Genomic DNA, 14,926 nt, shown 5'->3' on the forward strand with positions numbered 1-14,926 from the left:
GGCATGAGCTGCCCCATTAACATCATGATCTCCAAATTGCGGGGGAACGCAGTTTTAGAGAAAAGTGTGTTCATGTCCTCATCACGGCGGTGCCGTCGCCTCCTCGCCTGGTTTTTCAGGTGCTGGTTCTGCATACACTGCACGATAATGCACAAGGTGTTTACAATGGTCATAACTGCTGCGGTGAGCTGAATGGGCTCCATGCTTGCTGTGCTATGGCGTCTGCTCCTGCTCGGGCAATCCAGGGAAAAGGGCGCGAAACGATTGTTTGCTGTTGCTCTGGCGGAGGGAGGGGTGACTGACAACATGGCTTACAGGGTTGGCTTACAGGGAATTAAAATCAACAAAGGGGGTGGCTTTGTGAGAAACAGAATGGCCCCCTCAAGGTCAGAACTCAAAACCTCAAGGATAGAACTCAAAACTGGGTTTAGCAGGCCATTGATTTCACGGCAGGAGGGAGGAGAAAAAGAATACAAAACAAATCTGGTCTATTTCTTGTTCTGATCCACTTCATCTATCTTTATACATCTTGCTAGCAGCAGACTGTGCAGTACGACCACTAGCCATCTTCATCACCTGGGTGCTCGGCAGAAGACAGTGCAGTATGACTGCTGGCCATCGTCTTCTGCTGGCTGTAGATTAAAAGAGTGCACAGCTGGTAGGACTGAATTGCCATGAGACGAAACTTAAAAGGGAAATGACCTGGCTGAGTCACTCCGATGTTTGCCAAGGCGCCCCCGACCTCATCGAGGTCCGTTAAAAGAGCACCCAGGACTACATCAACGACGGCTACCAGTCATACTGCACTGTCTGCTGCCAAAAGGCAATAAACTGTTGCTGCGTAGCAATGCAGTACCGTGTCTTCCAGTACCCAGGAGACATACGGTGACGGTTAGCTGAGCGGGTTCCATGCTTGCCGTGGTATGGCTTCTGCACAGATAGCTCAAGAAAAAAGGCGCAAAACGATTGTCTGCCCTTGCTTTCACGGAGGGAGGGATGGAAGGGGGGCCTGACGATATGTACCCAGAACCACCCGCGACAATGTTTTAGCCCCATCAGGCACTGGGATTTCTACCCAGAATTCAAATGGGTGGCAGAGACTGCGGGAACTGTGGGATAGCTACCCACAGTGCAATGCTCCGGAAGTCGATGGTTGCCTCGGTACCGTGGACACACTCCACCGACGACATGCACTTAGAGCATTTGTGTGGGGACACACACACAATCGACTGTATAAAAACGCTTTCTACAAAACCGACTTCTAAAAATTCAACCTAATTTCGTAGTGTAGACAAGACCTTTGTTTAGATCAGACCTGTTTGCCAACTTCTGTTTGGTCAAGGCTGTGGGGTTTAGAACATGTGTTAATGACATCATACAGGGGAATCTTAACTCCACACACAATGTTGCCACACATACTTTTATCAGGACAACACTGACTAGCAAATTATGAGTTTTCAATAATACCTGACATAACATACTTTGGACAAAGATTACTACAATAGTGTGTAGGGTGTGAAGACAGGGATAAATTCTGTCAGTGACCTCAGTCTCCTCTGACCTGACCTGGTGGTTCTCTGTCATGTGAACGTCCTGGTGGGAGCAGTTATCCATCTCTTAAGGGCACCTGAATTAATATAGGCTACAAAGGAGAATTTTTGTCTTTTTCGAATGGAAAGTTTTGCAGTTGACACTGATTTTTCCCTAAAATAAGACTTGCATATTTGTAAGACTCAGCTTACTGGTTGCAAACTTGGATTTTCCTGATAAATAAAGGCTGGTGGTCATGGCGGAAGTCTATTTTGATGCCCTCTCCCAGTTTAGTTTTCCTGGGATTCACTGCAGCTGCCATGGCTTATAGTAAAAAAATGTCACAGGTCAAAAGGGAATTTGTAACAAAGGTCACATCGGAAGGGCTCATCCCTCCATCATCCAAAGGTATTTAGTAAGGCTACTAAAGGCCTCTGCTTCTTGACCTTCCTAACACCAGGCAACCAAAGGGCTCACTAGACAGAAGTGCTCCCAACTGAAAACAAAGAATGTTCTTGTCTCAAAGGCTTAGTTGACTGATACAAAGAGGGAAATTGGAGATAGAATTCCTGGAGATAATATAACTTACAGCTTCTGCAAGTCTGGAAATTGTCAAGATTATCACATTCCTCAGGGCACCCACATACAGGTGCTGTTCAACAAGTGCCAGAAGAAAGTCAACCTGAAGGCACAAGCACATTCTCAGGACGAAGAAGAGCAGGCTAGGTCCAGAGGCAAAAAGCCTCAGGGAAGACAGATCCTTAAGAAGAGCCGGCTTCAGAGCCCAGCTGCTGTGTCAGCCTCTGGCCAACAGGCATCCAGTAACTGTGAACCTCCACTCCCCTTCTAGCTGCTGGAAGAGAGAAACAGCTTTCCGTTTTCTCTCCCATTTGCAACTTCCTGGCTGCTGTTGAAAGAATAGGAGTCTAACTTTCTCCCAGCCCCCTGACTGCTGGGAGAGGGTGTGGAGAAGATGTTTCTGCTACATTACTCCTTCCACAGTCCCCATTTCCTTGGGCCCTCCCACCTCCATGAGAAACACCAGTGTCCACCACTTTTGCTGTTTATAGTTTTATCGGGCAATAGGGTGAAGTGGAATCGATTTACAGCTGTCACTGCTGCGCAGAGGCACTTCTCAACAGCAAGAATAAAACAAAGTCTTGTCAGTTTCATTCAGCCACCGCTTGGCAAAGCTTGAGCAGCAGTCGAGCTACCGGAGCTGCTTATTTGCAGACCCAGGAACAAAGCGTTACTTTATATTTGGTAACTTTTCTTCATAGCCATGGGAGGGAGGGGGGGGCTAGAATTTCATTTTTTTAAAAAAGATACTTAAATGCTGCTGAAATTGGTGCCTCAGGCCCCCACACTAGCAAGAGAAAGCATTTAATTTGCTACTGGAGGGTGGATTTTTCCAGCTCTGGTTTGAAACAATTCAAAATACTTGTCTTTATTATGTCCTGTTCCCTATATGCCATTTCAGATATGACAGTGCCAAAAGGAAATAATAAAAACTGATGGAAATAAATCAGACTAGGGTTAGAAATGTTAAATATACTTTCTCTAGTGTCCTAAGCTACTCCCTGATATTTAGCATTAGGAGGTCAGAGAATAAATATTAACTCTCATTTGTGTGCCTCCATACTGCCATGATTTCTATGCCTGGGTGGGGATTACTTTCCACCAATCAGAATGCAGGCCTCTCTGAACCCTCCAGACTGCCAAGGCTTTCAGTACCTTTGCATTTTAACCCAAGATTCCAAGAACTTTATGTATTATATCCTTTAGCAGACAACAGATTTTCTATGTTGAATAAAACATCCTGTTACTTCCAATATACAATTTCAGTTATGAAATTAACACAGAAAACTCAAACAACATTCTTGTTCTAATACGTTATTGTTTTATTAAAAGTTTGTCATATCTACTATGAGTAAATACAAAAGTTTATCATGGTACATGCGTTTTACTTTGCCAGTTCCATTTTGGCCACGATTCAGCAAAGTACTTTGGCATACGCCTACCTTTAAACATTTGTAATCCCACTGATTTATGGAATTATTCAGGTGTTTAAAATGTAAGCACATGCTTAAGTAGCTTGCTGAACTGGGGTCTTTGCTAGGGGCCATACAACTAAAACTCTGCTCACCATTTACAATCTACTACCTTCACAGGCAGATATGTGCATGAAATAATTCCATTAGCAGGCTCATAGGAAGAATGGAAAACATCTACATCAAAGCAGATTTAACTGGGAAACTGTTGTAAGAAAATAAATACAGTCACAACAAAAGTTAGGTCTCGTTCTAATCCACTATCAAAAATCTATATTCAGTTTTATAAATATAAAGCACTGAGATATAACATGAATTCAGCTAATAAGAAGGGTTATGATAGATCTTTCATTTTAAGCGTGAAAAGATTTCTATACTTAAAAGGCTCAAAATTCTCCTTTCTTCTCAGGATGAGAAATGCCCCTTGATGCCCCATCTCCTCCAGGACATAGCCACAGTAGAAATAATTTTCACAACTAATTTGTATATGAAGTAACACAGTTAACATTATCCAATGAATTTAGATCCACCTACACAGTATAAATATATCTAGATAAACTGTCACCTTCAGCAGAATTCATTAAAATAATGTTATATCTTCTTTGTTAAATGTAATTTTTTAATTGAAATTTAATCTTACCATATTATTTGGTAGATTTTTTAATTGACATTTGTAGTAATTAATTGGTAAGCATTACAGCTTTGTCTGAAGAATTTAAAACTAAATTTGACATAGAGATTGGCTGGCCACTGCTGTGAGGTGCCTGCTGGGAGCACTTCATCATCCTCTGAGTCCCTCCTGCAGATCATAGGTGGGGGACGATGGTCTCTTTCTTACAGTCATGAATTACATTACAAATATTCCATTACCACCACGCAAATGTCATGTTAATTTCTGATCATCATCAAGTCAAACAATGGTTTCCATGCTGGCAACTAGCCAATTAGCTCTGTGGAAAAATATTCAGGCAATTATATAACTTAAATTAGGTTAAGGACTCAAAAGAAAGCAAAATAAATGCTTTGAAAATACTTCAGAGATAAAATGTAAGTTGACACTTTCTCTGTGTGCTACAGTCGATGTTATACAATCTGATAGGCAGCTGCCAACATTCATAACTGTTTATTAAATCCAGCTTCTCCTTATGGTGGCATCTAAGATCTGTATTTTTACCAATATTAGGTTCATTGTGTTATGAAAAAGACCAAAATACTTAGGATCATCCACACTAGCTTATAAAACATATTATGTAGTATATTAAATTGTTAAAATTACTTTTCCCCCCAGTAGAAAAGTTTCATGGATAGAAAGTTTGAGCAGAACGAAGTGTTTCTTGATCCACTGGTGTTTTGCAGTAGTAAGGGAGACAGATAGCACTTTTGTCCTAGAAGAATGTGCTGTTAAGACCTAGCCCAACAGCTGACTGGTTGTCCCCCATACTCCGATGCAGGAGAACCAAGTTGAACTTCTGGTCTCAGGGCTGCATCCCAACTCTGTTCCATGGATATATGCTAGTATAACTCCACTGACTTCAGTAAATTTACTCCTGATATATACACTAGTGTGAGTATGACTAGAAACAGAGCTATGATCCCTTGCTTCCCTGCCAACAAAGGAGCACTGTAAACTATATGAACCCCTACAAATAACTAAGAACCAGTTATGAAAGTGATATCCCATCTAGACTTCCTTGTTTGGAATAACGGTAGCTATAATGTAGATGATAGCACCCCTTCCTACATGGGGGGTGGGGAGGTCTGCTCTGAATGCTCATAAAATACATTAACTCTCTAAGGCATTCCTTCTCAAGCTCTCTTATGTGGGGGACCAGCAATTTTTTTACCCCAATGTGCGCGCAGACCGGCAGCCAATGGCTCACGGACTGGCACCAGTCCGTGGACCACCACTTTGAGTAGCACTGCTCTAAAGGATGCTAAGTAGCTGAAAAGAAAAGTAGCAGTTTTATAAGTCTCCAATGAGCTTGGGGTTCAGAACACCGAACTCCATTGGTGAAGCTGTGCAAAACCTTTCAGAAAATCCAGACTTTAAGCACCAAACCATTATTTTGATTTCTTCTGTTCCCAAGTCAATTTATTGGGCAAGCATGGTTATCTCCAATTTAAAAAACTTATACAGCACCAATTTCTTGACTTTAAAAATTCGTAACGATGAGCAATTTGTTTAAATCTTTCCCATCTCTTTCAGTCTCATTTTCTTATGCCTTGCAATGAGGAAATTCACTGTTCTGGCTGCTTGCCCCAGATGACCTTTGCCTGCCATAAAATAGTACACAAGTAGATGCTATGCTTTAGAAAAAGAACTCTTCTCTTCCAAAGGCTTTAAGTATTCAGTCAACACAATTAGCAGGAATCACATTTTGTTACTCAATAAGCTGGAAAGTTCTAAAATCTACGGGCTGTGAATGAATTCTTGACATCATCATGAAGGCTCAACATGGGGAAAGCAGCGATAGATATATGTAAAGGTGGATTTTATTGCAACAGGGGAAAGGATTGTTCCTCATAGCTGTCCTCTAGCGACTGCTGAACAGGAAGATGGAAAAAGCAAGTCACCCTTACACCAGCCCCACCACAGTACACTGCCAGGCAACTTTCCATCCTTAGATAGAATTCTGGGAAAGGCGTGAACACCACATTGATAGAACGATATTACTAAGGAAAAAAATATCTTCCACATACCTATACAAGTTTTCTATGCATGCTTTATTGGAAACTAAATTAATTAACTAGCATCATCACTGAAGTCAATAGACCAGTTTGCTATGGAGCACGGAGGAGTTTCTTGCCCAGCTAGACATCACTGGAGAAATCTGGAATTGCTCCCCATTTTAGGATCTTGGTCACATTAGCAAGGTTGGTAATTCATATATGAAGGAACTGGTAGAAATCTCTCTCTCACTCTCTCTCTCTCTCTCTCTCTCACACACACACACTTTCAATTGCCATATGGGTTTATTCAACTGTTTACTACACCAGTCGGTAAAAATTGAGCAGTTATTATAATCTTTGCTAAATGACATGGTAATTATGCTACCTCTGGAAAAAAAGAAAAAAGCACAGAACCTTTTAAAAAAATTCACAATTCACTGATGTGTGAATTTCTGTGTTTTCATAATCTTTGAATGGAAATGGGTTACCTAATATACAGAGGGATATTAAACATGTGCCAGAAACCCAAGTTTATTTTCAAGAAACAATTTATATCCCCATCTCCAATGCAATTTAATTATTCATATTTCCTGCTTTTAAAAGCCTCCTTATTCGTATCCTTTAATTTTCTTGCAAATAAAATAATTCCTGTTTTCCTGACTTTTTTCGTCCCCATCCCGCCCAGTTCATAAGCAAAAGGCAGGACATGCCATGTGAGTGATCTCAGTTTGTCAGTGACTTTGGAACCCTGTTCTCCAGGCTGGTGGAGCTGCAGGGAGGAATTCAGAGTAGCTCCAACACTCTTTCTGCACCAACCATCCAGCCAGTTCATGAGAGCTGAACTGATAGCCCAGTCCCAAAAGGGGCCTAACCAGATTACTAGACAGCTACACGTAAGGGGTCACCAGGGGGACTGCATATGGACAGTAACAGGGGCAAATGGCAACATTACATTAATAGAGGATCAGGCACACACACCCCCTCACCCCCACCCACCCACCACTTGTCCAGGCTGGATCGTGCATGTCGATGGAGAAGCCAAGCTTGGTATCTAGGATTTCACCTTGAACAATGGAAAACTTTGTGCTGCGGGATGCCAAGCTAACAAGGCAGGAGTATGTGATAAGACAGCTCTCTTGTGTACCAATGACACCATTTTGTCACTGGGATATAAGCGAGGCAAAACAGTGATAACTAATTGTTTTCTGGTTTTGGCTCCTTTGGAAGCAAAGCAATAATTATGCCACGGAAAAAAGGCCTCTATATATCCATATTTAATTGTGACGTTCAGTGCCTGCGAAGCCATGCTTAGACCATGCCTATCAACACGGTTTCAGTTTTTCACATTACCTGTTTATACCAACCCCATCACCAAAAATCTACAACAGCTTGCATTTTCATGTAAGCTTTGGGATTTTTTTCTATTATTTAATCAGATTCTTATATATTATACAGCAGAAAACTATTGACATATTTTTAAGCACAAAACAATACTAAAAAACTAAAGCATACCAAGTAACAAGGGGAAAAAAAAATTACTACAGACTTGGGTTAGTTGACTCACCAGTTTTACTTGTGGGTATCACACATATTCACTCATGGCTCAGGGCAAATCTGGCAAGGGATCAAAACCCCTACCATGGGAAACATGTTCGGAAGCTGGAATCACTCAGAAAGTGGTTCTCAGGAGATTGACTGAAAGACAAAAACATGTTTTAAAGCTTCACTTAGCTAGAACTAAGCCCAAGCCCACCACTTCTCTGAACTTGAAAACAAAAAGGAAAGTATAAATGCTGGAGGTGGGGAAAGCCCCCTATTAAAATATTCTTGCAATAAATCAAATGTTATTGTGTCATATAAAGATCTTTTTTCGCTATAAATAAAATTGAAACTTTTAAGGCAGGAAGGCAGCATTTTTTAAAAGGTGCTATTATTTCAAGTATCTAATTTCCTCTGCTGATTTATAAGTTTATGTTCATTTTCAATACCAAAATTAGTCAACACCCTAGCAGATACTCTGTTCGAAAACACAGTACCGTTTCAGGGATTTTAACCTACTTCATTATCAAAATGAAACAGGGTCACTGAGTTAGTCAGATATTTATCCTCCCTTTGCTCATTTCATCCTGACAAAACCTTAACAAAACAAAATCTCTTTAGCAATAATCTTTCTTCTAAGGAAAAACATGTAAAAAACTATTTGATGCTGAGGGGGAGTGGAGAAGAAGAGGAGAGGTAAAACTTGCACACAGGATACTTCAGCAGTTAAGAAAATACAAATTTGATTTTTTCCCTGGCTAACAGTAACATATTTGAGTTTAAGCTTGGCTCTAAGGATGCTGTTTACTGTACACACTAACTAAACAGTCATTTTACTAATAGAGTTACTTTGAAATCACTTTGTATCTTCTTCATTAATAAAGTGTCTTGTCCAGGAGGGGGAAAATCCTACTGTCCTGGACCATGGTCCAAAGAGAAGCATTATTTGGGTCTCATGCATGTGATTAATTCAGGACAGCAATTAATCACATGCTTAAATCCCATTGGCTTCAATGGGACTTAAGCACCCGCCTATATACTACGTGGAAATAAGGTGCAAATTGTTAACAGTGAGGGTAATTAATCTTTGGAACAAATTTACCACAGGTTGCAGCAGTCTCCATCACTGGCAATTTTTAAATCAAGGCTGGACTTTTTCTAAAAAAGATCTTCTCTAGGAATTATTTGGGGGACATTCTATGGCTTATGTTATACAGGTGAGACCAGATGGCCACACTGACCCCTTCTGGCCTTGGAATGCATGAGTCTATTATTATTATTTTTCCTGAATCAGGGCCTGGGCAAGTGAGAATGTCAGCTTTACGGCCCAACTGGTAAGACTAGGTGAGTGACATCAGGCAGAGCAAAACTGATCTGCCAGCCAGAGGAAGGGGGTGTGAGGGACTGAATGGACTAGGGGAGAGAATTCTGCCTTACATGATGCATGTACTACCTCAAAAGAGAGATGCCCACCTGTCATGGCTATCGTCATCCATTTCTACCTCTGACCCCTGCAATCCAGCTGCTCTGGAGGCTCCCAGGCATTCCCTGGGCCGTATCGGATGTTGCTTGGGCAGCAGCATGACCCCAGCTTTCAAATATTCATGTGTTTATTTTGGCAGGCTGCCAAGTTTTTCCTCTCTCAAACTTGAAGAAGAGCTCTGTGTAAGCTCGAAAGCTTGTTTCTTTCGCCAACAGAAGTCGGCCCAATAAAAAACACATTACCTCAACCTCTTTGTCTCTCTAATATCTTGGGACCAACAAGGCTACAACTACATTCCAAATCAAGTTTTCCTAAGGCACATCTGAGAGTTTTTATATCAACAATACCTGAATGGAACATAATGGGACCCCAAAAAAAAAAAAAAAAAAAAGAGACTTCTCTAACCAAAGGGATTTCTCTTTTCCCTGCTGCAAAAAGTATTAGAGCTTCCATTTCTCATATAAAATGCATGGAAGCAGAAAACGTGTTACATTGTCCAGAAAGGTTCCTATTACTAGATGGCTCTAGAAAACATGAGTAGACCCAAAAGTTTGTTCGCCACCATTTACACTAAACAGGACCTAGGTTTCAGACACTCAGAAATACTCTGCAATACCTACAGGCCAAAAGTGACCTTAATCTTAGATCAAGCTATATTTTTATACACGTTTTCAAGATTCCTTAAGGAAGTATTTCAGAAATGCCTAGGAAAGCTAGGTTTATTATGGAGCCTGTTGGATACACTGATGGGTCTGTAGCTGCGCTAGAGCCTACATGCACTGTGTTTGTGCAGGATCTCTCAGGCTCCTGTTACCATAATAGTTGAGAACCTCACAACCTTCAGTGTATTTTATCTCCCTCCCCTCCCCCCCCAACACCTCTGAAGCAGGAAAGTTCTATTATCCCCATTATACAGACGGGGAACTAAGGCACAGAGAGCCTAAGTAACCTGCTCAATGTCGCAAGAAGCCTGGTGTGGATCAGGGACTTGAACTCATGTCTCCCAAGTTCTAGGCTAGTGCCCTAACACCAGATCATCTCTCTACTGCAGAGCCCATGTCTAGAGACAGAATCCAAGAGGTCTCATATTTGCCACCTATGACCTGAAATCTGGGACAGTTGCTGGTTTCATATAGATTATTTTTATTTCCCTTAGGAGCATGGGGATCTAGATAGAAGAGAACACAACAGAACTGCTTGGCCTGAATTTAGTTGGTGCAGCAGTGAAGATAGACTGGTCAAATGGTGCACAGGCCAAGATCCTCAGGTTATTGTGCACATCGTCCACAACCTTGAACCCAACAAAAATTAACTTTAGAGGCTTAAAATTTATTTTTAAAGACATTTTGAAAATGTTACTATTTAAGTTCCAAGAGAGATTAGGCTCTTGCCTGGGCTGTGGAAGAAAATGCAAGTAATTTCAGAAGGTCCCCCCCACATACATTAAGCTGGGAGTCAGGCCAGAACCCTGGAGGTATACATACTCATTAATTATTTTCATTGTGGTAACTCCAAGAGGACTCAACCAGGTTGACACCATTCAACACCAGGCATTGCACAAACATATGAAGCAGACATTTGAAAACCCCACCCGTAGTAAACAATCTCTGCTCAAAGAGCTTGCCTTCTGAAAAGGACAAGACATAACAGTAATCCTTGCCCCCACTGAAGTCAATGGGAGGTTTTGCCACTGATGTCATTGAGGCCAGGATTTCACACAGAATATTCTGGAACGTGTGCACCATTCATAGATGTTATAAGCCAATCAGTAGCAGCAATCACAGTAAATCGCAACAAGCTACCTGCCCAGCTGTTAGCAGAAGTCACTATTCCGTGCGCATCACAGCGGAGCAGAGCTTTAAGGAAGGATATGAAGAAGGAAGAGGCTGATAAGCAGGGAGATCCCCTCCTCACCCCCATGCTTGTGGCGCAGCCTGGGACGGTGTTTGTGAGAGAAACAGACAACTGGGGAACTGTGGTTAGCACAGTAGAGTGATCAAAATATCACCACCAGTATATGCCTACCTCCTATTTGGAATATGTGGCAAAGCCACCACATCATCTGCTTTCCAGGATATTGCTCCTGAGGGAAAGACTCTTCTCATTATGTTCCAGTGGCAGCTGCTGGGGCACTAGCAATCCTATCTCCCCACCCTAGCTGGATTTTCACTAAAATCAGCTTTTGCTCAACATCAAATATAGTTTCAGGCTTTTTTAAGTTTCTACATCCTGATTAAAGGTGGGACTTTAATCCTTTTTATGCTCCATTGCCCTTTAAAGTGTATCAACTGCAATGAAATCACATTAGACTATTTTATCCAATGATTTTTCTCTCAGCCACACTATGCACACACACACACACAATTTTGTATACCAATTTTCAATGTACCCCTCCAAATAAATAAAATTTTATGTGTACACAATTTTTTTAAAATAAGTTTTAAATTACAGTAGGTAATTTACAGTAAATTAAGTCATCTTTCCACCAATTAAGCTGTGAATACATCCCACCATTCTCAGTATTAAGCGAGAAGTACAATAAATTAAAACATTAAAATATTTCAAAGAAGATACTGGGAGTGCTGAAACATTAATTGTGCCATATACAATCTGTTTTCACAGGGATTTAAAAAAACGTCATTACCACCCTGGGTACCATTGGAAAAAAGATTAAAACCATCACCCCTTCCTATTTACACATTAAAATGTATGCAGTCCTGATAGTTAATACCCAGCTTGCTGACCTGTGAATCTGTTTAAAACAATACAGAGTCTGTAAAATGCATAGTCCAAAACTGGGATCTGTCCTTACAAATAACTACTGCATTCAAAGAGGTTACAAGCAGAGACAATAAGTACACCATTTTCTTGTTTGTTTATCTTCCCCCTTCAGCAATCCCCACTTTGCACAAGTGTCTAGAGGGATCAGGGATGGAGCAGCTGCAAGTTCCCCAAGGCCAAAGCCTAACAATCAGGCTGTTTACCAAACATCACCACCCAGCAGCAAAATAAAAAGCATATTATTTGCATTTTAAAAAATGCTTGTTTCTCAACAACTTATTTGGCAGAAACAAGTTAATAAATGTGTAAATTAAAATAGAACCCCATTAATTCAGCACCGATACCTGTTAATACCTGACACTGGTATGACAACCCAGAGTGCAATCCAGACCAGTAGGGGGGGCTGTGTCACCCCTGCCCTGTAACCTGGGGTGTCTTGAAATGCGTTGCTATTGTAGCCTCCAACCTGGACTGTTCACAGCCAGTCACCAGCATGCAGTTTGTGTAACTGCAGCCTGCCAGCCGCACCCTGGCTCTCACCATCCTGGGTTATACTGCAAGGTGACCCTGGGACTTTCCCAAGAAATGTGCTGTTTTGCACTGCCCAGCCATCTCCTGGATAGTTCAAATACATTAAGGGAATAATAAATACTAGCTTGTTATTCTAAACAGAATTATCCAGACACCTTCATTTAAGCAAACTGAATTAGAGAATAAACTTGTTTTGTTGTTTTAACTACAAAGAGAGATTAAGTGAGTACAAGTAATGAGACACAAAAGTCAGAAATGGCTACAAGAAAAATAAAGACACGACATTTCCTAATATCTAACTTTACAAACTATATTAGATTGAAGCAAAATTTCTCACCACTTGCCCCCAGGAAGATTTACTGACCAAACTCTTCAGGTCAGACCCCAACCTGCAAGGCCGATGGCCATTTCCTTTGTCTTTTCAGTTGCAGAGAATGAATGAATGAATGCAGAGATAGGGGCTGACCCTTAGGGTGTTTGCCCCTCCTTTTTACAGTTCTAGTCCCTGTCTTGAAAAACATTTCCAACTGAGAACCATGAGCATCTGTGTGGAAGGATGTTCCCTGCTGTTTTTTTTCACCAGTTTGAGTTTCCTTTGCTTTCCCTTCCTGCTTGACGACACTGTTTACTGCTTAAATGCAAATTAAGGAAAGCACACATTTGTTTGTTTAGGACAGACCTGTTTGCTGACTTCCGTTTGGCCAGGGCTGTGGGGTTTGGAACATGTATTAATAATACTGTACAGGAGAATCTTATCACTACACATACAATGTTGCCACACATATTTTATCCAGGACAGGCCTGACCAGCAAATTATGAGTTTTCAAATGATACCTTACAAGGCATACCTTGTACAAAGATGATTATAGTAGTGTGTAGGATGTGAACCTGGGTATATTCCATCACAACTGGATTACAGTGCTTCGGTTTCCTGATAAATCATTAGATCCTTTAAACACAGTCATAAGATATGCATGCACTAATATAATGCTAATCAGCTTTCTGTTTACAAATATGCAACAGTGCTCAAAACAACTTTTCAAATCTTATTTGGATTGTCTACAGAGGAAACTCTATAACAGGCCATAAGATTGGTCATCAGCACCCTTGAGCAATCAGCTAGGATCTACCTCAACTTTTTGATGCCAACTCAAGAATAATCCATCTAGCTTTGATTTGCAATTAGAACAGAGTTCCTCACAACCGAGGCTATCACCAGAAGCATGCCATGTGGCTTGCACAGATGTTTCTATTATTTCTTGGTCCCATAAGGCCGATGTGTTAAAAACAGGTTATGGCATGTAATAGGAAGAAGCACGCTTGATTTTGCCCACTGCCTCCCTCCCCTTTACACACGTCTTTAATTTACTCAACTGATTTTTCCGCCTCCTTTTTTTTCCCCCTCCCAACTGCTATAGAAAGTATAAAAACGGGACAGAGGTAGGAAGAACAGTTTCTATACCTTCACGGGAATTTTCAGAAGCATTCAGCACCAGCAACACAAACCAGATTTTCAAGTATGCTTAGTTCTCATTTAGGCACTAAAAGAAGTGGCACACAGGGTGTTAGGCTCTTTTGAAAAACCTAGCTTTGAGTATCACAATGGGCACCACTTACCCTTATTGCAGTAGCCAAGCAGGAGCCAATTTTTTCCCCCCTGCACGTTCAGCCCCAATTGTGGGTGCTAAGCACTTTGAGGAGCTTGGAGCTAGAGTTTTGTTCCCCTCCCGAACATTTGGCCCTAAATGCTGTACAAACATGGGGCCTGATTTCCACATGCGCTCAGCACCCAGAGCAACAACTGAAGGCAGTAGGACCCGCAGGTGCTCTGTACCTTTGAAAAATCAAGCCCATGATGACTATAAAGCAATAATCTTTTCAATGAGACAACCCAGCAACACAAAGGCAGTAGCTGCATGAAGCTCTGCATATGAGCTACTGTTCTCTCTCTCCTTTTCATTCCTAATTTAGAGTACTCATTTTACTTTTATCCTCAGTTAGAAAGGTGTCAACCAGAAAAAAAACTAACTGAACAAATGGCTAAGATTTCAAGATGGCTACCATCAGAGAGATGGTGGAAAAAGGCAGCTACTAAATCTATGACTACTTAGAACTTCTGAGATTTTAAAGGATACCAGACATCAGCTAAAAATTGTGGCATGTGTGGAGATATTGGCATTTTATGCAGATTTTAACCTCTTATTTTTTTAACACTAGAAACAGAGTTCCAGGTGTTGAGGGCTGGAAAGTAAGAAGTGCCATAGCTGTATAAACACAGAGGTGAGGTGAAAAATTCTGTTGAAACATAATGATTCTTATACATTCAAAATGAGGCATGTAT

General features: G+C 41.1%; 1 protein-coding gene across 13 annotated transcripts in view; it reads right to left on the reverse strand.

Moving 5' to 3' along the window:
* Nucleotides 1–14,926, reverse strand: part of FOXP1 (forkhead box P1) — a 494,548-nt gene that overhangs the window by 429,250 nt on the left and 50,372 nt on the right. For 12 of the 13 annotated variants that reach the window (XM_073351104.2, XM_073351110.2, XM_073351096.2 and 9 more), the window contains one exon: nt 7,816–7,946. The exons of the other annotated variant lie outside the window; for it this stretch is intronic. The gene's annotated coding sequence lies outside the window, so the exon portion shown is untranslated. The remainder of the gene's footprint in view (nt 1–7,815; nt 7,947–14,926) is intronic. 13 annotated transcript variants of the gene reach the window in all.

The sequence above is a fragment of the Lepidochelys kempii genome, chromosome 7, assembly GCF_965140285.1.
Source record: "Lepidochelys kempii isolate rLepKem1 chromosome 7, rLepKem1.hap1, whole genome shotgun sequence".
Taxonomy (NCBI): domain Eukaryota; kingdom Metazoa; phylum Chordata; order Testudines; family Cheloniidae; genus Lepidochelys; species Lepidochelys kempii.